We start from the raw sequence: 22,007 nt of genomic DNA, 5'->3' as shown, positions 1-22,007 counted from the left end.
TGTGCTGGATAAGTTGGCAGTTCATTCCGCTGTGGTGACCCCTGATTAATAAAGGGACTAAGCCGACAAGAAAATGAATGAATAAATGTATATGCATATTAAATATTAAATGTAAGTGATGTTAATATACCAGTTTAAATAAGTGTAACCAAACCAAAACACATATAAAAAAGAGAGTGGGGGGGGGGGGGGGGGGGTTGCCAATATCATACCCATAATTGTTATATTTTTGTAATAATATCCCTCCATAAATAACGAAGATGAATGTGAAATACAGAGCATTAACATAAAAGCACAGCAATGCAATATAAATAAATAAATAAACTAGTGGTGGGCCGTTAACGTGCTGCGTTAATGCGAGACTCTTATCAAGTGATAAAAAAATATCACTATAATCACCTAATCTATTCTCAAAGTTGGGTTGGGAGCTGGGTCTATTCTACGCAAGCTATCATGACCTTGATATTTTAGCGCGGATGTATACCTGACCCGTGAGCCGTCTGACAAAAAAAGTGCCCTTCAGAATCAAATCAGCAGGATTCTCTTCTGGATCTTTCACTTACTTCGAAGACACTACTGACTTTGCTCACATGGACATCTGTAGTGTAGTTATTTGCCTTAATAGACAATAATATAATTAAGGTGTTTACGTGAAGTGCTTTCATATAAGAGTTTCCTGTGATTTTAGGTGACTTTAACTGCAGTTCGGCAGTTTCACTTTCACTCATGAACATTCATCCATGCCCCTGTGACAAACTGGGGTATTAGACGCAAATAATGAGTAAGGACTGGTGAGAGTGTTATAGAATTTAATAACGCACATCAAATGGAAAGAAAAAACTTCTGCATTCCGCAATGTGTGTGTGTGTGTGTGTGTGTGTGTGTGTGTGTGTGTGTGTGTGTGCGGTCTTTTACTGACAGATATGAGTGTGGATCTTGTTGGAAAATATAGCGAATCAGTCCTACATTACGATAATAGCTTGATCGCGGTGTTTACTTCAATAATGACACTAACTTCTGCATACTCCACATGTCTTAAATCCATTTCTGTTTTCAGTTATGACTTTAGTTGGATTAAGGTGATCAAAAATCGCTGTTTGGAGCTCATGTAGGCCTACGGTTCAGCATTCATGTTTACCTGAATAAATTGTTAGTATACAAAAGTAAATCTTATTGAACATCATATATTTTTATCACCAATTATTATTGTAGAGGAGTTCCCAAGCAGTTTGTGAAGCATTTTGGAAACAGGAGATGAGCCCTGGTCTAATGCGCCACCTGGCTTGAGAAACCTGTTCTCAAAGACTTACTTTTAGTCATTATTTGGGTAGCGCACATATTCTGAATGCCTTCGGCAGAATTCAAATGAGCCATTTTTAATCTAGAATAAGATTAATTCCAAGATTACAGTGAGATTAATCTAGAATAAAAAATATATATCCATGCCCACCTATAAAATAATCTAACATCTTATTACCATAATTGTTTTTTGTCTCGTTACATGTTTGCAAGCATTGTGGGTCACAGAAGTTTAGAAATTTACCCCATTTCTTATTCTTCTTCCTTAATTAAAAAAAAAAAATATATATAAATAAGAGTAAAAAAATTATAAAATAAATCAGTATTTGTTTAATAACTTTAAGACTCTTATGACTTTCTTCATGCAATACAAAAGCTGTATTTATAACTTTTATGTTGATTTTTTTTGCCATTATTTTCTCCATTCACCATCATTTCAATAAGAATTTAAAAAGGATATTCTTACAAAAAATAAATAAATAAAAACATCTGATCCATATCAAAGAGAGCGTTTTTAATGTGAACCGAGCCTAATTGATTAAGAAACCTGCGGATTATGTGTCTGCATCAGATTCACGAGTTATTCTCAGCTCATTGTGTTCCCTTTTAAAATGAGAGCACAGCACGTCCGTTTTGTGCACTTTGTCTTCAAACACCTGATAGCAAACGCTCCAAAAATGCACCTTTGAAAGTAAAGGGTGATGCAGAGGGAGGCAAACCGCTGTGGCTTTTCATCATTGTTCGCCATCTCTGTCCACCGAAAGCTCTAAAATTACTGAGGGTGAATAAGGCCAGCTTCATGCAGACAGAAACACAGACAATGCTGTGTCAAACCTGGCTTAATGCACAATCCCTGTGGAAGACTCGCTTTTAAAGAGCCACATAAAGAGGATTAGCTGCTTTTTGTTTGGAGATATTTGTTCTCCTGTGTAATAATTCGACTCAAAGTGAGACACTTGAAAGTGAAAATGACTTTCTGAGAGTGTTAAAGTACAGAGTTCTGGAGTCTGCTTGTTTGTGTTGGGTGTTAACGATGAAAGGAGTTTTTCAAGCATCACAATATACAAATGTAATGCTTACTAACCCCCAGGGCCGTTTATATCGAAGTTGATATTTAGCCGCATCATATTTGGTGTTTCATAACTTCTCATTTTTACGAGCCCAAGACTCAACTCCCAGCCTGGGGTCCGTTCTTTGTACGTGGACTACTCAGTTAGCTGGATTTGGATATTGACGATTTAACATGATTCAAGATCGTTTCGTTCTTCAAAACTCATCCGAGAGTTGTTGTCATAGCAACAGTTCTCGTAGCTCAAACCTGCGTAGGAGCAGGTTCATTTTATATAAACAAAATTAGATTGGGTCAGTTTAAGCTAAGATGATACTGAAATGTACCAAATGCTGATAATTTCTTACAGTAGTTGTATACACTTGGGAAAATAGTAAATATATATTTTTAATTATATATTCATTCATTCATTCATTTTTTTGTCGGCTTAGTCCCTTTATTAATACGAGGTTGCCACAGCGGAATGAACCGCCAACTTATCCAGCAAGTTTTTTACGCAGCGGATGCCCTTCAAGCTGCAACCGATCTCTCGGAAACATCCACACACACACACACTACGGACAATTTAGCCTACCCAATTCACCTGTACCGCATGTCTTTGGACTGTGGGGGAAACCGGAGCACCCAGTGGAAACCCACGCGAACGTAGGGAGAACATACAAACTCCACACAGAAACGCCAACTGAGCCGAAGCTCGAACCAGCGACCATCTTGCTGTGAGTTGCTGTCTTGCTGTCACTGCTTCGCCCTAATTTTATATATATGTATATGGGGCATGATGGGTGGCACGTTTGCCTCACAGCAAGAAGGTTGCTGGTTCGAGCCTCGGCTGGGTCAGTTGTAGAGTTTGCATATTCTACCCATGTTTGCATGGGTTCCCTCCGGGTGCTCCATCCCCCCCAGTCCAAAGCCATGCGGTAGAGTTGAATTGGGTTTGCAAAAAGTTGACCGTAGTGTGTGTGTGTGTGTGTGTGTGTGTGTGTGTGTGTGTGTGTGTGAGAATGAGTGTGTATGGATGTTACCAGTGATGGGTTGCAGCTGGAAATGCATCCGCTGCGTGAAACATGTGCTGGATAAGTTGGCCGTTCATTCCGCTGTGGCGACCCCGGATTAATAAATGGACTAAGCTAAAAAGAAAATGAATGAATAAACATTTTTATTATTATCATTATTGTTATTATTATTATTATTATTTTCAGGGGCAGACTGACCATAGGGAACACCTAGACATTTCACGCCCCTAATTATTATATAATGATAAAAACAGAACCGGTTGCAGCTGGAAGGCCATCCGCTGCGTGAAACATATGCTGGAAAAGTTGCCGGTTTATTCCACTGTGGCAACCCCAGATTAATAAAGGGACTAGTAGTAGTAGTAGTAGTAGTAGTATGCATATTTTATATTTATCAAAAACATGGTCCTATTTAACTTTTACTAATTTAAAAAAAACTTTTAAAAGTAAAATGTTTTATATAAAATTTTCTAAATTAATGGATTTAATTTAGGAAAGGAATAAATGGTATTATTAATATCATGCAAATTAAATACCTTTGTTTTTTTTTTTGTTTTTTTTACAGATATGAAAATAGACAACTTTCTGTACATCTCCCAGTGGAAATTGCTAAAAGTGAAATGCTTCGCATAAACTCTCTTAAACGGTATTATTAATGTACATGCAAATGAAATAGCATTACATTTTTTAGGATATACATGAAAATAACAAACCCAAGCTCATTATAGATATATTATTGATACATACCCCTAGATACATATCCGGAGATCACGAAATATGTCCCAGTGAGGTTTTTTTTGCAATTTTTGTTTTCGTGAATCCACCAGAGGCAGCTGTGTACGTTTTTTCAGATCTGAAATTTCTTTTGCAATTGCCATTCGCGCCTGCTGATTTCTGCTGACCGACCAACCAACAGATAACACACCCACCCTCTTCCCTAAACCCAACCAATAGTGTTTTCAAAAGCAATCCTGAAAAACAAAAGCCCTTATGGCGGCCTTATTTTTACCACGTTTTAGATCTTACCATCTTCTCTTTTTACTTGTTTATTTTATTTTTTGCATGTTGTTTCGGTTTTTGTCAGCTTTCTGGAAAAGATCTTCGCCAAACTTGAACCCTGCCATCGTGGTCAACTTCAACAGAACAGAAGCCGTCAGTGGCATCATACCGCCTCGTAGCATTTGTTTTAAAGACAAAATGCAGCCATATGTACCTCTGGCTACATAATTAGTGCTCTCCAGAAATGTATACAGGGGTACGTTTATACAATGAGCGAACTTTCACAACTTTCTGTGCATACTATGCATGTGAAAAATCATTACAAGTAAAATGCTTCCCATAAACGTTCTTAAATTGTATTATTATTATTATTATTATAAATAATATACTTGCAAACTAAAGAACATGACATTTTTTAAATATATACAAGACAATAGCCAACTTTCTGTGCATGCCTGTGCAGAGACCTGAAGTCATTGTCTATTCCTGAGCTCAAACTGATGCATGTAGCACCGCAGGCCACAGTCTCATGAGAATAATTGTAGTTTTATCAAGGTGTCTCACCGTCAGCTCAATGCCACTCATTCTGACAGCAGACCCGTGGCCTCGCAATCCCTGTATTTGTCTTCTTCTTTGACAGTCTGCGAGAGGCCTTTCAGCGAATGTTTTATCTTCAGGAAAGAATTGTTACTGTCAAGGAGTTTGAAGCCATGGTCAACGGTCACAATAGTAAGACCCACATTAGACTTGAGCGCTTTCAGATAAGAGAAATGACCCTAGTGTAATATAAAATACAATATCATTTACTCGACTGTCCTTGATGAAAACGGTCGAAATCAAGAAGGACGGCTTTTTGGATAGAACAGGATATTATCATTTGCAAAATGCTCTGAAATAGAGCTTATCCTTGCAATGCAACTATTGCGGATTCTGTTTGAAAAGCCATAGAGTGAGTGGAGCTCTTTTTATATTAGAGCCAGTGTTTTGTGCCTTTCAACACTTTCTGGCAAAGGTAAAAAGACTTCTTTTTACACACGTCTCCTTTACTTGCCCTGCTCCAAGCAGCAGGTCTTTGAAAACCTTGGGAACAAAAAAAAAAGGGGGGGAAAAAAGGAGTAAAAGCCCTTTAAAGCGAATACCCACGGAATAGTGGCTTTCTGAGAGAATCTAGGTAAGATAAACCAAGACTGAGACATTTTCTCCCTGAAGTTTTTAGCCTGAAACTTTAACTCAGGAAGGAATATTCAGAAATGCACCTGCTTTCAAGCCTATTTCTGCATGTGTTTGTGTTTTAATGTAATTTTACTTTTAGCTCCCTTTTGCAATTACGCCTGGAGACTAGTTCCCGTCTTGTTTGTCTTTGACTTGCATCAGACTGGAAAACAAGGCAATTCTTATTTTATTATTTTTACACACACACACACACACACACACACACACACACACACACACACACACACAAAGATGCTGAGGGAGCGACATAAATTCAATTTTGTGCTAATCTCTTTGATTTGACAAATATGCCTTTCGGTGACAAAAAAACAAAAAGCAAAAAGTAACTCCATTTTCCAAAACTCAAGCTTTTTCTGAAAACGTACCCCTATATGCACTCTGGAGAGCGCCAAATACATCTCAGGAGGTACATTTTTTGTTTTTGTGAATCCACCAGAGGCAGCTGTGCATGCTTTTGAGATCACAATTTTCTCTTACGAGTGCCTTTCGCACCTGCTGTTATTGTGTAAATCCACCAGAGGCCACTGTCGACTGACTGACTGACTGATCCACTGACAAACACAACCGGCAGTGTTTTGAAAAGCAACAATTGACTCGACTACTCAATTCTCAATATCCAACTGACAATGTTTTCAAAAGCACCAACTGACCCAACAACCGCCTTCCCTAAACCCAAGCGGCAGTGTTTTCAAAAGCACATATTGACCAGTGCCCATCAACTTCTCTTAACCCAACCGATTATGTTTTCAAAAGCACTAATTGACCAGCGCCCACCGCCTTCTCTAAACCCAAACTATAGTGTTTTCAAAAGGACCGATTGACCAGTGCCCATCCACCTTCCTAAACTTAACCAATAGTGTTTTCAAAAGCACAGATTGACCAGTGCTCATCCACTTTCCTAAACCCAACCAATAGTGTTTTCAAAAGCACCTATTGACCAGCGCCCACCAACTTCCCTAAACCCAACCAAGTGTTTTCAAAAGCACAGATTGACCAGCACCCACCTCCTTCCCTAAACCCAACCGAGTGTTTCCAACATCACCAATTGACCAACGATTATCCACATCTCTAAACCCAACCAATAGTGCTTTCAAAAGAACAGATTGACAAGCTCCCAGCTACCTCCCTAAACCCAAGCGACAGTGTTTTTAAAAATACTGATTGACCCGCCCACCCCCTTCTCTAAACCCAACCAATAGTGTTTTCAAAAGCATTGATTAACCAGCGCCCACCTCCTTCCCTAAACCAACCAATAGTGTTTTCAAAAGCACCGATTGACCAGCGCCCATCACCTTCCCTAAACCCAAGAGACAGTGTTTTCAAAAGCACTGATTGACCAGCCCACCCACTTCCCTAAACCCAACCAATAGTGTTTTCATAAGCACTGATTGATCAGAGACCACCCACTTTCCTAAACCCAAGCGACAGTGTTTTCAAAAGCACAGATTGAAAAGCGTCCACTACCTTCCCTAAACCCAACTAATAGTGTTTTTAAAAGCACCAATTGACCAGCGCTCACCACCTTCCCTTAACCCAAGTGACAGTGCTTTTAAAAGCACCGATTGACCAGCGCCCACCCAATTCTTTAAACCCAATCAACAGCGTTTTCAAAAGCACTGATTGACCCACCTACCCATTTTACTAAACCCAAGCTATAGTTTTCAAAAGCACCGATTGACCAGCGCCCACCCACTTCCCTAAAACCAACCAATAGTCTTTTCAAAAGCACCGATTGACCTGCCCCCACCACCTTCCCTAAACCCAAGAGACAGTGTTTTCAAAAGCACTGATTGACCAGCCCAGCCCACCCACTTCACTAAACCCAACCAATAGTGTTTTCATAAGCACTGATTGATCAGTTTATTTTATTTTTTGGTTTCTGTTTTAGTCTTACCAGCTTTCTGACCGGACTCTAACCCTGTCATCGTGGTCAACTACTCACTGCATCTCATGTCCGCCAACGTACATGGCGAGCTACTGGACAGTCCACACAGAGGTAAGCGGTCAGCTGGTAAGCGTGAAAAGGAACACATCATACCGCCTCGTAGCATTCATTTTATAGACCAAATGCAACCATACGTACTTCTGGCTACATAATTCATGATCTTCAGAAATATTTCTAGGGCTACATTTTCAGAACGAGCCTATGTTGATTTTTCATCTCCAATCAAGAAACACCTTTCCACCAACATTTAATTGCACTTTACACTTCCTCGAACAGTTCTGTCACACTGCAGCACGCTCTCTTAAGCCGCAACGTGGTGTGAAATAGCACGGATCCTCAGATTATCTGGCCAAACTCAGCGAGACAGTCTTAAAGTCTAGAGTTAACCTTACATGACCAGAGGATGAACAAAAAAGAGCATTTTAGAATTGTCGGGGTTTGATGTTCATTTTTTCCCCCCTTACTGTGAGCACACACACCACACACACACCCTTGCTTTGAAATGTTTTTGACCAAGTTTCTTTCACAGGAAGCGCTGAGGTCAATACTCGTCTCTCTTATCCAGAGAAAATCTCCTATTCCTTTTCAAATGTGCCTTGTAAATCCCTGACCCATATCTCATTCCCTTTCAATCGCTGCACACTTCTGTAGTAGTAAAATAAATGAATGTGAATGCATACACAAATAAGTCAATTGAGAGATGAATGAGTTTCATTAAGGGTAATAGTTTGTGAGGTAGAACTTTACTTGAAATGGTGACAGCTTTATAATCATGACATGACACTTTATAATGCATGCTTGTGACAACTGTCATTAAGTGTCATTTACTCACTTAAGTCATTTTAAATGCAAAGGTGACACTGTTTGAGATGTCTGTTATGATTACTTGACATAGTGTGGTTTATTCATAAACTAATTCGAGAGGATCACGTGCTTATGATCAACACTTCTGGCTCCTCATTAGCTCCGTAATCTGCCCAAAACCAGAGTTTTTCACTCCAGCTATCTGCGTCTTGAAGCTTCCACACCTTCCACCCCTACTTTCCCCCCTTTTTTTCCGATAGGGCGGCACGGTGGCCCAGTGGCTAGCACTGTTGCCTCACAGCAAGACAACCGCTGGTCCAACCTCCTATTGGTGTTTCTGTGGGGAGTTTACATGTTCTCCCTGTGTTCGCTTGGGGTTTTATCCGGGTTCCCCGGTTTCCTCCCACCATCCAAAAACATAAACCATAGCAATCGACTAAACCAAATTATCACCTAAGACAACCTTAATTTACACTTCTCACACGGAGACAAGCAGGGGAGTTCTCGAGACCTACCTGAGCCCGAACTCCATTCTCCCCCTTCTAACGGGAGGGAGCCCCTGGCTCGAGGATATTACGAGCTCAGGACTCTATCCCGGGACAGCATGCCAAATACGCTTTATTGGTTATCAGTTAACTCTTGAAAACAAGTTCATCATACAATATCTTTGTGTTTTAAGGTAGGAATTGTTTTTAAAGGGGCAACTGGTATGGTCTGATTTGGTTTTCCCACTAAGTGACAAACATGACAGGAGCGAACATGCTTAGAAATGTCAGACTTTAACCCAGGCCAGAAAAAATATTGCATAAACAGATGGAATGCTTTTGTTACTCCAAGACGTCCTGATAGAACACTCTCATGAGCTAACTGTAGAACATGAGGTCGATAAACAGCAGGCAGAAAAATCTGGCGAACTTCTTGCCACTTTTCGCTATAGTGTAAATGTAACGGAGGCCAGCTAGTGTGTGCTGTGCAGGTAAACCTCACTCCTCTGACCTCTAAAGGTGCTCTAGCGACAGACGCTAGAGGTCATGGTCTTTATCCTCCTTGGTAGAGCAACCGACTCCCATGCGGAAGGTCGCCGGATCAAGACCAGCTGGGAGCGGGTTGGGTGGCGTAGGACCGGCGGGGTTACATTGGTGCCGTGACCCAGATGGGAGTGAGGTTTAGGGGAGTAAGTGTAACGGAGGCCATCTAGTGTGTGCTGTGCAGGTAAATCTCACTCCTCTGACCTCTAAAGGTGCTCTAGCGACAATCGCCAGAGGCCATGGTCTTTAGCCTCCTTGGTAGAGCAACCGACTCCCATGCGGAAGGTCGCCGGATCGAGACCAGCTGGGAGCGGGTTGGGTGGCGTAGGACCGGCGGGGTTACATTGGTGCCGTGACCCAGATGGGAGTGAGGTTTAGGGGAGTAAGTGTAACGGAGGCCATCTAGTGTGTGCTGTGCAGGTAAATCTCACTCCTCTGACCTCTAAAGGTGCTCTAGCGACAAACGCCAGAGGCCATGGTCTTTAGCCTCCTTGGTAGAGCAACCGACTCCCATGCGGAAGGTCGCCGGATCGAGACCAGCTGGGAGCGGGTTGGGTGGCGTAGGACCGGCGGGGTTACATTGGTGCCGTGACCCAGATGGGAGTGAGAATTAGGGGAGTAAGTGTAACGGAGGCCAGCTAGTGTGTGCTGTGCAGGTAAATCTCACTCCTCTGACCTCTAAAGGTACTCTAGCGACAAACGCCAGAGGCCATGATCTTTAGCCTCCTTGGTAGAGCAACCGACTCCCATGCGGTAGGTCGCTGGATCGAGACCAGCTGGGAGCGGGTTGGGTGGCGTAGGATCGGCGGGGTTACATTGGTGCCGTGACCCAGATGGGAGTGAGGTTTAGGGGAGTAAGTGTAACGGAGGCCATCTAGTGTGTGCTGTGCAGGTAAATCTCACTCCTCTGACCTCTAAAGGTGCTCTAGCGACAAACGCCAGAGGCCATGGTCTTTAGCCTCCTTGGTAGAGCAACCGACTCCCATGCGGAAGGTCGCCGGATCGAGACCAGCTGGGAGCGGGTTGGGTGGCGTAGGACCGGCGGGGTTACATTGGTGCCGTGACCCAGATGGGAGTGAGGTTTAGGGGAGTAAGTGTAACGGAGGCCATCTAGTGTGTGCTGTGCAGGTAAATCTCACTCCTCTGACCTCTAAAGGTGCTCTAGCGACAAACGCCAGAGGCCATGGTCTTTAGCCTCCTTGGTAGAGCAACCGACTCCCATGCGGAAGGTCGTCGGTTCGATACCAGCTCGTAGCGGGTTGGGTGGCGTAGGACCGGCGGGGTTACATAAAGGTTTCCATTTACGCATGAGTATTCAGTCTTCCCAAAATTATGCAATCCTAATGTTGGGTACTTGAGTAATGTCAACAGCAACATCTCTTCAAGTAGCCAAGGAAGGATCAGAATTTTGAGCAGCAGCTAACTCCGACCTACCCAACTTAGAAGAAAGACTGATTACCAGAGATGGCTCACTGTCCTCTGCTACAACCTTGGATTCTGGTTCTGCCACCTTCCCTAGTGGAGAGAATATCACAGTGTCAGAAAGATCAAGAACATCTTTGAACTTCTGAGATTGGGCACGAGTTAGAGCGCAAACAGGAAATACAGAAGTGATTTGTGGGTCAAGTTCAGGTGTTTCAATCGTGAGTAGTCGCACTCCCAGCTGACCGCTTACCTTTGTATGTACGGCTTTTTCGATGTTACCAGTTTTCCCAGTGCCTCACCATGTACGTCGGTGGACTTGAGATGCAGAGAGGAGTTGACCACAAGAACGGGGTTTGAGTCTGGCGAAGAACAGTTCCAGAAAGCAGGTAAAGCAAAAGCAAAAAAAATTTAATATAGAGGTAACTAACAGGGAGAGAATGTGGTAAGATCTGAATATGGGGTAAAAATCTGGCGAGGGCTTTTCTTTTTCTGGAATGCTTTTGAAAACACTATCGGTTGGGTTTAGAGATGGGGATATCGGTGAGTCAGTCAGTAGGTCAGTCAGTTGACAACAGGCTCTGATGGATTTACATGAGAACAGCAGGCGCGAATGACACTCGTGAGATTAATTTGAGATCTGAAAAAGCGTACACAGCGGCCTCTGGTGAATTTGCGAAAACAAAACCTGCAAAAAATTGTACCTCCTAGGACACATTTCATGATCTCCAGAAATGTATATAGGGGCACGTATCAATAATGGGTTGTTAATAATTGTGTTATCTTGTTTTTTAATTAATTTTGTTTTGGTATTATGAAGTTGTGATAATGACAAACATCTCAATGTCATCTTTGCATTTAAGTGAAGTTTATTTATAGGCTAATTTCGAGAGGATCACATGCTTATGATTGACACGGCTGGCCCCGAGTCAAGCTAATGTATGATCTACCAATCAGACGATTCCTAACTTAGCATAAATATCCAAAGCATCTTACCTTAATCATCTTCGCCTTGAAGAATCCCTCCTCTCCTCCTCTTTTTTCTTTTTAGGGCAGCATGGCAACTCAGCACTGTTGCCTCACAGCAAGAACTCCTCCAGCTCGGGTCTCAACCAGGCCAGTTGGAATTTCTGTGCAGAGTTCATGTTTTCCTCGTGCTTTCGTGGGTTTTCCCCAGGTCCTCCGGTTTTCTTCAACAGTTCAAAACATGAGACATAAGCAAATTGGCTAAACCAAATCAGCACCATAGTCAAATTTCACCAGCAGCACACCCTTATAGCAATCCTTAAGCAGCAGGAGCGGGAGGGAGGGGGGTTCTCAAGATCTACCTAAGCTCAAACTCCCATCTCAAATGGGAGGGAGCCCCAGGCTCGAGGATCTAATGAGCTTAGGGGTCTCTAACAGGAAAACTAGCTCTTGAAAACAGAACTGAGCGAATGAGCATGCGTCATAAGCGTAAAATCTGGTTCATATTCATAAAATGTGTCGTGTTGTGATTATAAAGCTTCCATGACAGTCTTATGATCACCCCCTCCAAGTAGAGTGTTAGCATTATTAACTTTGTCATGCAAGAAATTGAAAATCATTACTGCAAAAAAAAAACACCAATACTTGCATTAATCAGTAGTTTGAACACAATCCAAACTATTTTTTGACTTGATCAAACTTTTCTGGCCTCTGGAACATCTGGAGCTGCCTGTTTTACAGCCAAACGATGTTAAAGTTTTATCGGAATATAAGATTAGCTCTCTACAACATAATTATGTAGATGGCCCCGACTCCATCGCTGGAATTATTCAATTTTCAGGCTGTGATCAAGACAGATGGCTTACAGCAGCGTTTAATCAATATCCTTCATTTATAATAGAACGTCTTTGAAGAATATGTGATAATAGTTTTATGGTTGATCGTCTTTGCCTGAATAAATGACCAGTGAGCTTCTCTGCCTTTAGACAACAAGACAAGCCTCATTGCCTGACTTTGCTGGATATTAAAATGAATTAAACCCTGTGTGTAATCCTCAGTATTAAAAAAAAAAATTCAAAAAAGTTTGTGTGTTTAAATAGAAGGACTTTAGAGGAGTCAAATTACTGTGTTGCACATAATTCCTTCATGTTGTGGCAACAGAAATCGATTGAGTTAATTGTTTTCAATTGTTGTACTTAATTGTTTTTTTTACAAATTTAAGTGGATTGAACATAAAATCATCAAGTTTTCTAAAGAATTAAGAAACTCAAGAATTGTGCTGATTCAGCTAATTTTAAACAAGAAAATTCATTTTCTTTTCAGCTTAGTCCCTTTATTAATCTGGGGTCGCCACAATGAAATGAACCGCCAACTTATCTAGCATTTGTTTTACGCAGTGGATCCCCTTCCAGCCACAACCCAACACTGGGAAACATCCATACATACTCATTTCACACTCATACACTACAGACAATTTAGCTTACCCAGTTCACCTATACCACATGTGTTTGTACTGTAGGGGAAACCAGAGCACCCAGAGGAAACCCACGCTGACACAGGGAGAACATGCAAACTCCACAAAGAAATGCCAACTGGCCAAGCCGAGACTCGAACGATCAACCTTCTTGCTGTAATGCGATTGTTTTACTCATTGAGCCACCATGACACGCTTATTTGTAGTTATTTTATTTTTGTATTTTATTTAATTAAATTTTTTAATTTAATTGAATTTAATTGAATTTAATTGAATAATTTAACTTAATGGATGCGTTTCCCAATCAACAACGTAACTCACGGCTGAACTATCAAAGTACGATGCATCGTTTGGGAAAAGAACGATATAGTGATGAGTGTTTCCCAAAACCCGTAGATTCTCTGTCGCAGATCCAGGAGGTAACTTAATTATTTTTACAAATTTAAGTGGATTGAATATGAAATAATTAAGTTGTCTCAAGAATTGTTTTGAGAAATTCAGGAACTGTGTTGATTCAGCTCATTTTAAACAAGTAATTTGAACAAGCAGCAAGAATCTTTGTTGAGGGTTGCATTTTCATCACAATATATCCTATGTTATGCAAAAATGAATATGAAAGAAAATACAGTCTTTAAACAACACGAAGGTGAATACAGTGTTGGGGTAATGCATTACAAGTAACATGAGTCACATAATAATATTACTTTTCTAATTAACGAGTAAAGTAACACGTTACTTTTAAAAATTAAGTAATATTTGAGTGACACCCTTATCTTATTTATTTAATTTCTTTTGCTTTAACAGAACCAGATTTGGTTTGGTTCTGGCGTGCATTTCCCAAACAACGATGTAACTTGCAGCTGAACTATGACAAATGATGTTTAACAGAGCAATGAAATTTTTACAGTATGTCTGATAATATTTTTTCTTCTGGAGAAAGTCTTATTTGTTTTATTCCGTCTTGAATAAAAGCAGTTAATTAATTTTTTAAAAACTATTTTTGGTACAAAATTATTAGCCCCTTTAAGCTAATTTTTTTTCGTTAGTCTACAGAACAAACCATCGTTATACAATAACTTGACTAATTACCTTAACCTGCCTAGTTCACCTTATTAACCTAGGTATCGGGGGGAAATCGGGGGGAAAACAAAAAAACAGGGGCGCTAATAATTCAGGGGGGCTAATAAATCTGACTTCAACTGTATATACAGTTAAAGTTAATATTATTAGCCCCCCTTTAATTTGTTTTTCAAATATTTTCCAAATTATGCTATTTCCTATAATATGTTTTCTTCAGGAGAAATTATTTGTTTTATTTCAATATTTATAAAAGCAGTTTTTAATTTTATAAAAACCATTTTAATAGCCCCTTTCACACATACAGATCTTACACACTTAAAGATCTGTATGTGTGAACAGGCCCTTTTTAAAAATTACCGGTAAATTCGTTTAGGCTATTTTCCGGAAAGAGTAATTGTAACATTACCGGTAATTTGCCGGAATGCTGCGCTGTGTGAACGCAGAAGGAAGATTGCCGGAAAGAGCGTGATCACGTCTAGAACGTGCTGACGTGAGACACCTGCTTTAGCCAATCAGAACAGTCAGACGCATTCACGTCCGAGCGGTTAATGAAAATAAAAGCCTCTAAATATTTTTCCAGACACATTTAGCTGCTAAATGTTAGTCAGACAACGTTTATATGTTCCTTCTTAATGCCAACTGTGTAAATAATTATCGATAATATGCTTATGGGTAAGCCCTTGTTTATCCTAAAGCTCTGCTTCTAGTTGCTTGACGTGTCGCGTGTGCCCGTGAAGCAGCTGGTGAGCGCCAGCACACACACGTCATGTACATCTCGACATGCGAAAGTGTTTCTCTGTATGTTTTCATCGAAGATGTTCACAATACTGATCCATCCAGAGTTTGTAATGTAGACAAATACAAGTGCAGCCGTTCAGAGCTCATTTCAGAATAATGATGTCAGAATTGACAGTATTTTGGAGAGGATGTGTGAATGCTCTTATCTGGAAAAATTCCGTAACATCCTCGCCTGTGTGAACAGCGCTTTTTTTCATTTACCGGTAAAGTCCTCCTGTAAATTTTCCAGATATTTACTGGCATCGCTGTGTGAAAGGGGCTAAGGTCAATATTATTAGCCCCCTTAAGCGATATTTGCTTCGGACTTTCTACAGAACAAACCACTGTTATAATTGTTTGTTCATGTTAGTAAATACATTAACTAACGGACCACTGCAGTCTAATTGTTTAGTGACCTCAGAAAGTGTGTTCTCAGGAGGATCCCACATGAGTGTAGATCAGCAACACGTGTAGATCTGCTCTGAGTGAAGCTGTAGCGGGTCTGGATGTGCTACATGCTGTGTGACCTGAATTGCACTTAACGCTTCGATTGATTAAATCCTGGAAGCTGCTGAAACTCGTCTGCGGAACGGAAGGTGCTCTTTCAATCACCCGGAGAATTTCGTCATGCTTTGTGTGTATCAAGCCCCAGCCACAAGAGACTCGCATGGACAGAATTATTCAGGCTCTGGGGGAAAGTTTGCGATGAATCCGAGTTGACTCCGATCACCCGCGCAGGTTTGATTCCTTCATTAAAAGCACTCGAGTGAATTATGAGCAATTACAGTCATAGAGGCCAGTTAGAAAGCGCTTTTTTGGAAGCATTTGGTCTGTCTGGAGTTTTGGCAGTCTTTATAAACAGCGGCTGGTTTTTGTTGGAGAGATCTTGAACTTGCTTGATTTGAAAACAGGTTAAACTGATTGGAAAAAAAAAAGCTACAGTACACTGAAAAAAAAAATTAACGTAAGTGGTTGCAAACAGTTTATATGGGCTGAATTTAATCAAACAAATTAAATTTAGTAACGTTCAGCTTATTTTGTTTGTTTAAATTCAGCCCATATGAATTGTTTGCTACCACTTACCCTAAAAAAATAGAGTAAATCCAAAGAATCAGGGTTTTTTTTTCAGTGCAACTAAAACTACACAGACAAAATGATTTAAATTCCTTGCATTTACTAAATTAATTTAAGTTAATTGGTTGTAAGAAATTTATTTGGATTAAATCCAAACAAACAAATTAGGTTGAACATTACTAATTTTGATTTGTTTGAATTTTAAATATTTAAATTAAATACATATAAAATGTTTGCAATCATTTTTTGTCGTGTAGACATGTTGTAACTGTACAGGTTTAATCTCTTTTTTTTCACACCTTAATTAAACTGTGGCTTTTAGCTGTGATAATAGGTTAAAAAGCCTGTAACTGCACTCAAAAAAAAAGATTTGTGCTGCTTCTCCAAGCTACTTAAGCAACTTAAATTTGTAACAACAACAATTAAGTCAACCTAATCGATTTGTGTTGGTACAACAAGAAAACATTGGGTTTTCACAGTGTGCACTTTAAACTGGAGTAAATGATTAATTGGATTTACTAAATGTTTTTAAGGTACTGTAAGGGGTTATAAACAATTTGTATGGGCTGAATTTAAACAAACACATTCAATTTAGTAATGTTCAACTTAATTTGTTTAAATTCAGCCCAAATAAATAGTATGCAAGCACTTACCTTAAATAAAATGAGTAAATGCATTGAATATTTTTTTCAGCGTACATGAAGACTTTAAAATTATTGAGTGAATTAAATTACATTTAAATAAATTATATTGAAATTACTATTTTTATTTACAAAAATAGGCTCATGTACGCAATAAAATAAACAAGTGAAAATACTAAAACTATTAATTAACATTTGCTTAGAAAGAGAGCGAGAGAGGTCTAAAAATAACAAAAAATATATAGTGGGTTAAGTAAACTATTATTAATATATATATATATATATATATATATATATATATATATATATATATATATATATATATATATATATATATATATATATATATATATATATATATATATATATATACATACATATATATATATATATACATACATATACATATAAATATATATATATTAATAATTATATATATATATATATATATATATATATATATATATATATATATACATATATATATATATATATATATATATATATATATATATATATATATATATATATATATATATATATATATATATATATATATATATATATATATAAATATATATATATATATATATACATATATATATATAATATATATATATATATATATATATACACACATATATATATATATATATATATATATATATATATATATATATATATATATATATATATTAATAATAATTTACTTAACCCACTATATATTTTTTTTTATTTTTAGACCTCTCTCGCTCTAAGCAAATGTTAATTAATAGTTTTAGTATTTTATGTTATTTTAAATAACTAGCTTGAACAAAAATATATTTGTGTTGTTATGATTTGCTTACCCTAAATATATTAATTCAGATAATTAAAGTGCACATGTTGTCCCACCACAGTGATGTATTAGTTGTTTCAGTTCATTTTTAATAAGTAGTTTAAACAAACAAAACTGTTTGAATGTTGTTATGATTTGCTCACCCTAAATGTGTTAATTAAATAATAAAAGACTGCATGTTGTCCCACCACTGTAGTTTAACAATCATTTTAAGCAATTAGCACACCATTTAAAGTATTAAAAGCTTATTTTATTTCACACTTTCTTCACACATTCTTGCTAAACCCAGATGTGTGCAGTTATCGTAGCTCTTGAATAACGAAAACACGTGTAACTTGTCACAATCTTGTCACATTATAAAGTTTCTCCTGCAGAAAACAAGACCAAGCAAACAGATAAATCTGACTGATGTGCAGCGGAGCGATGTCTACCTCCTTGCATCATTTCCGAGGATCTCTTCCCAACTACAACATTATTAATGTGCAGCAATTCCTCTTTTTTTTTTTTTTTTTCAGTAGATGTGGAGACTCGTGAATGCACATTATTTATTTCTGCATAATTAACAGTGTGGTGTCTAATAATGTGCAAATGTATTGCGGTGTGCCTAGACTAATAATATACACTTCAGCCAGCATCACTTGTGATAACAGTGTCCTCTAATTGGGTCCATTTCTACACAAGTAAGAGCACGGGAAGGTTTGTCAGATCTTATTACAACAAAACCACTGATGACTCACAATTATAAACTGCTCGCAATGCCTTGTGAGAAGCACATGCCCATGTTTTTCATTAGTTTACTTAAATAACATTAGTAAGATGTTAATTGGATTAAAATAGGATTGTTCTATTAAAATTAAACGTTGTTGAATTTATTTATTTAATTTGAAATTAACCCACTCGTATTTACACTCACCGGCCACTTTATTAGGTACACCTTACTAGCCTTAGGTTGGACCCCCTTTTGCCTTCAGAACTGCTTTAATCCTTCGTGGCAGAGGTTCAACAAGGTACTGGAAATATTCCTCAAAGATTTTGGTCCATATTGACATGATAGCATCATGAGGTTGCTGCAGATTTTTTGGATCATTCTCAGTTAACCGTACCAATGGTTGTGCGTGAAAATCTTAGTAGATTAGCAGTTTCTAAAATATATAGACCAGCCCGTCTTCCACCAACAACCATGCTACGTTCAAAGTCACTTTTCTGCCCCATTCTAATGCTCGGTTTGAACTGCAGCAGATCGTCTAGTCCATGTCTACACGCCTAAATGCATTGAGTTGCTGCCATTATTGTGTTATTAGCTATATTAAATGAAAATTAGAACTATTGAGTAGTCTTCTAACTAATGATGTAATCTGATTGACTGGAATAAGAGGGTATATATATATATATATATATATATATATATATATATATATATATATATATATATATATATATATATATATATATATATATATATATATATATGAAGTCAGAATTATTAGCCCCCTTCAAATTTTTTTCTTCTGTTTTTAAATATTTCCCAAATGATGTTTAACAGAGCAAGGAAATTTTTACAGTATGTCTGATAATATTTATTCTAATGGAGAAAGTAATTTTTGTTTTATTTCGGCTAGAATAAAATCAGTTTTTAATTTTTTAAACATCATTTTAGGGACCAAATTATTAGCCCCTTTAAGCTAATTTTAAGTTAATTAGGTTAACCTGCCTAGTTAACCTAATTAACCTAGTTAAGCCTTTAAATGTCACTTTAGGCTGTATAGAAATGTCTTGAAAAATATCTAGTAAAATATTATTTACTGTCATCATGGCAAAGATAAAATAAATCAGTTATTAGAAATGAGTTATTAAAACTATTATGTTTAGAAATGTTTTGAAAAAATTAGCTCTCCGTTAAACAGAAATTGGGGAAAAAATAAACAAGCGGTCAATTAATTCAGGGGGGCTAATAATTCTGACTTCAACTGTATGTATGTATGTATGTATATATATATATATATATATATATATATATATATATATATATATATATATATATATATATATATATATATATATACTCAAATAATATTCTGATTAGCTCCTTTTTAATTAAATTTTTAAATTATATATATATACACCTGAATAGAAAAAAAAAACTGAATTTCCATAGAGTTACTAATTTTAAATAAAAAATATTAAATTATATCAAAGTAAATAATCCAGAAATGTATTTAAATGAATAAAAAAATTAAACACTGGCACATGAAAATAAGACAATGGATAAAAAAAAAATAATGATAAAATAAAAGTACAAAAGAATACAATACTCAAATGAGTAAAAAAATTATATAATGCAACCCAATAGAAGCAATATGCTTTCATTTTATACTAATATTAATTTTTCTACACAGATGAAATATATAAAGTTTGATACCTAGTGGTTGATCTAGGTATTGCACACCTGGTTCAAAACAAGTGCAAGCACGGGTTGCCAGATTGGCGACACCAACAGCAGTGTGTCTTCTACGGCTTCAGTTTCTCGCAGCTGAACAACAGAAAACTAAACAATGACACATCAGGTAAACCTCATGTGCTTTATTCAGTGTTAAATGCTAATAATGCGAGTTTGCCATTTTACTTGACTGTTTTTTGCCAGACTACTGAAAGCAGCAACGGATAGTTCACCTCAGATCTAGAAAATAAAATAAACCATTTGACCATTTATCTATATTTAATAAGGTTAAAGAGGTTTAATATGTTTTAATTAGATTATAAACCTTACCATTTCGCTGGAGTGTAGTGAGTGCACTATTCTGTGCTTCTGAATGACTTTATTTACATTTCTATTGTGTTTTGTCTGGTGCAAACAGTCCAATTGCTTCAAGCCTCGTCACGTAGTGTGTTGTTAGGACACGCAGTTACAATGTAATCTGCTTCACCTAATGTTTACGATTGTAATATTGATATTATTTGCTTATTAAATATCTGACTTAAGCGTTGTTTTTCAGATAAACAAGAATGTTTCATGTTTCTTAAATATTTGCGTATTATTCAGAAATATCAAAAACTTACAGCACCTTTAAGTCATGAATAAGTTCTTAACTAATTCCTAAAACGAAGTCTAAACGGTGATGGTGTATTATAAGAACAGAGAGAAAGGGTGAATGTGGTGTGATGTAAAGGGCTTGAAAAGATAAAGCATGTGTCTTTGAATGGATCTGTATTGCGTCATACGTATGATTTACCGTATAAAACCCACCATATGGATACCTATGTAGGTCAACAAACACTCAGGTGGCTCTTTTGAAGTCTGTGTCTGCTCTCCAGCCCATGAAACATTACATGGTTTTTACTCAAAGTCAGACAGTGTGAAGTGTGTTCTCTTGCATCAGTGAATGTGCACACACCGGCCATATTATTAGGCTCAGCTTTCTAGTACTTTGTCGAATCCTTGTTTGAGTTCTTTGTGGCATAGATTTAACAAGCTGGACACGTTTCGGAGATATTTTTGGTCTATATTGATATTGCAGCATCACACAGGTACCACCGATTGGTCAACTGCACATCCATGATGCAAATCTCTCATTCCAGTACATGAGAAACCTGCTCTAATAGTTGGAGATTTGCTGTCTGTGGACGTCATTTAAGATTAGTGAGGCTGGTTTGAGGTGATTTGAGCTTTTTGACATGGAAATATATCCTTAAAGAAGCCATTATAAGAGTTGGTCTGGAAGAGATGCACACAAAGCGGATCTGTAATGTCAGAGGTTTCATTGCTAAATTTATCGAGAGCTCCACATGGTTAATATACATGGACGAACTGCTACTGTATAGCCATACCTTTGGTCACTCATGCTAATGCCAAATGGCAGTTTCAATGGAGCCAGCAGTGTAAATCTTGGGCTGTGGGCAATGTAAAACATGTATTGTTCTCTGATGAGTCGACCTTCAATGTCTTTCCCACATCTGGGAGAGATGCCCCCCCCCCCAAAAAAAAGTATCACCCAATTGCATGCCCAGGGTGAAGCATGGGAGTGCATCAGCAATGGTTTAGGCTGCAATATCATGGCATTCTCTAGGCCTAATACTGGTGCTCCATGCCCTTGAAGGCAGTGCCGTGTATTAGGATGATGATGCGGCAATACACACAGCAAGACTGGTGACAGAGTGGTTTGATGAACATGAAAATGTGGTTAAACATCTCCCATGGCCTGCACAGTGACCTGATCTAAACATTGAGTAACACTGAGGTTTTTTGAAGGAGCAAGGAAACGTTTTCCTCCAGCAGGATCATGTAGTGACCTGGGGTCCGTTCTTCGTACGTGGATTACTCAGTTAGCTGGATTTGGTTATTGATGAA

The 22,007-nt window shown here is 37.9% G+C and overlaps 1 long non-coding RNA gene across 2 annotated transcripts in view; it reads right to left on the bottom strand.

Annotated features, from left to right (window-relative positions):
- LOC141379180 (uncharacterized) overlaps positions 1-22,007 on the bottom strand; it is a 33,640-nt gene that overhangs the window by 2,495 nt on the left and 9,138 nt on the right. For both annotated transcript variants that reach the window (XR_015945476.1, XR_015945475.1), the window contains one exon: positions 11,809-12,002. This is a non-coding gene — a long non-coding RNA (uncharacterized LOC141379180). The remainder of the gene's footprint in view (positions 1-11,808; positions 12,003-22,007) is intronic.

The sequence above is a fragment of the Danio rerio genome, chromosome 19 (genome assembly GCF_052040795.2).
Source record: "Danio rerio strain M-AB ecotype USA chromosome 19, GRCz13ab, whole genome shotgun sequence".
In the NCBI taxonomy this organism is placed as follows: domain Eukaryota; kingdom Metazoa; phylum Chordata; class Actinopteri; order Cypriniformes; family Danionidae; genus Danio; species Danio rerio.
The sequence above is the reverse complement of the archived record's forward strand: the minus strand, read 5'-3'. Positions and strand labels throughout refer to the sequence as shown.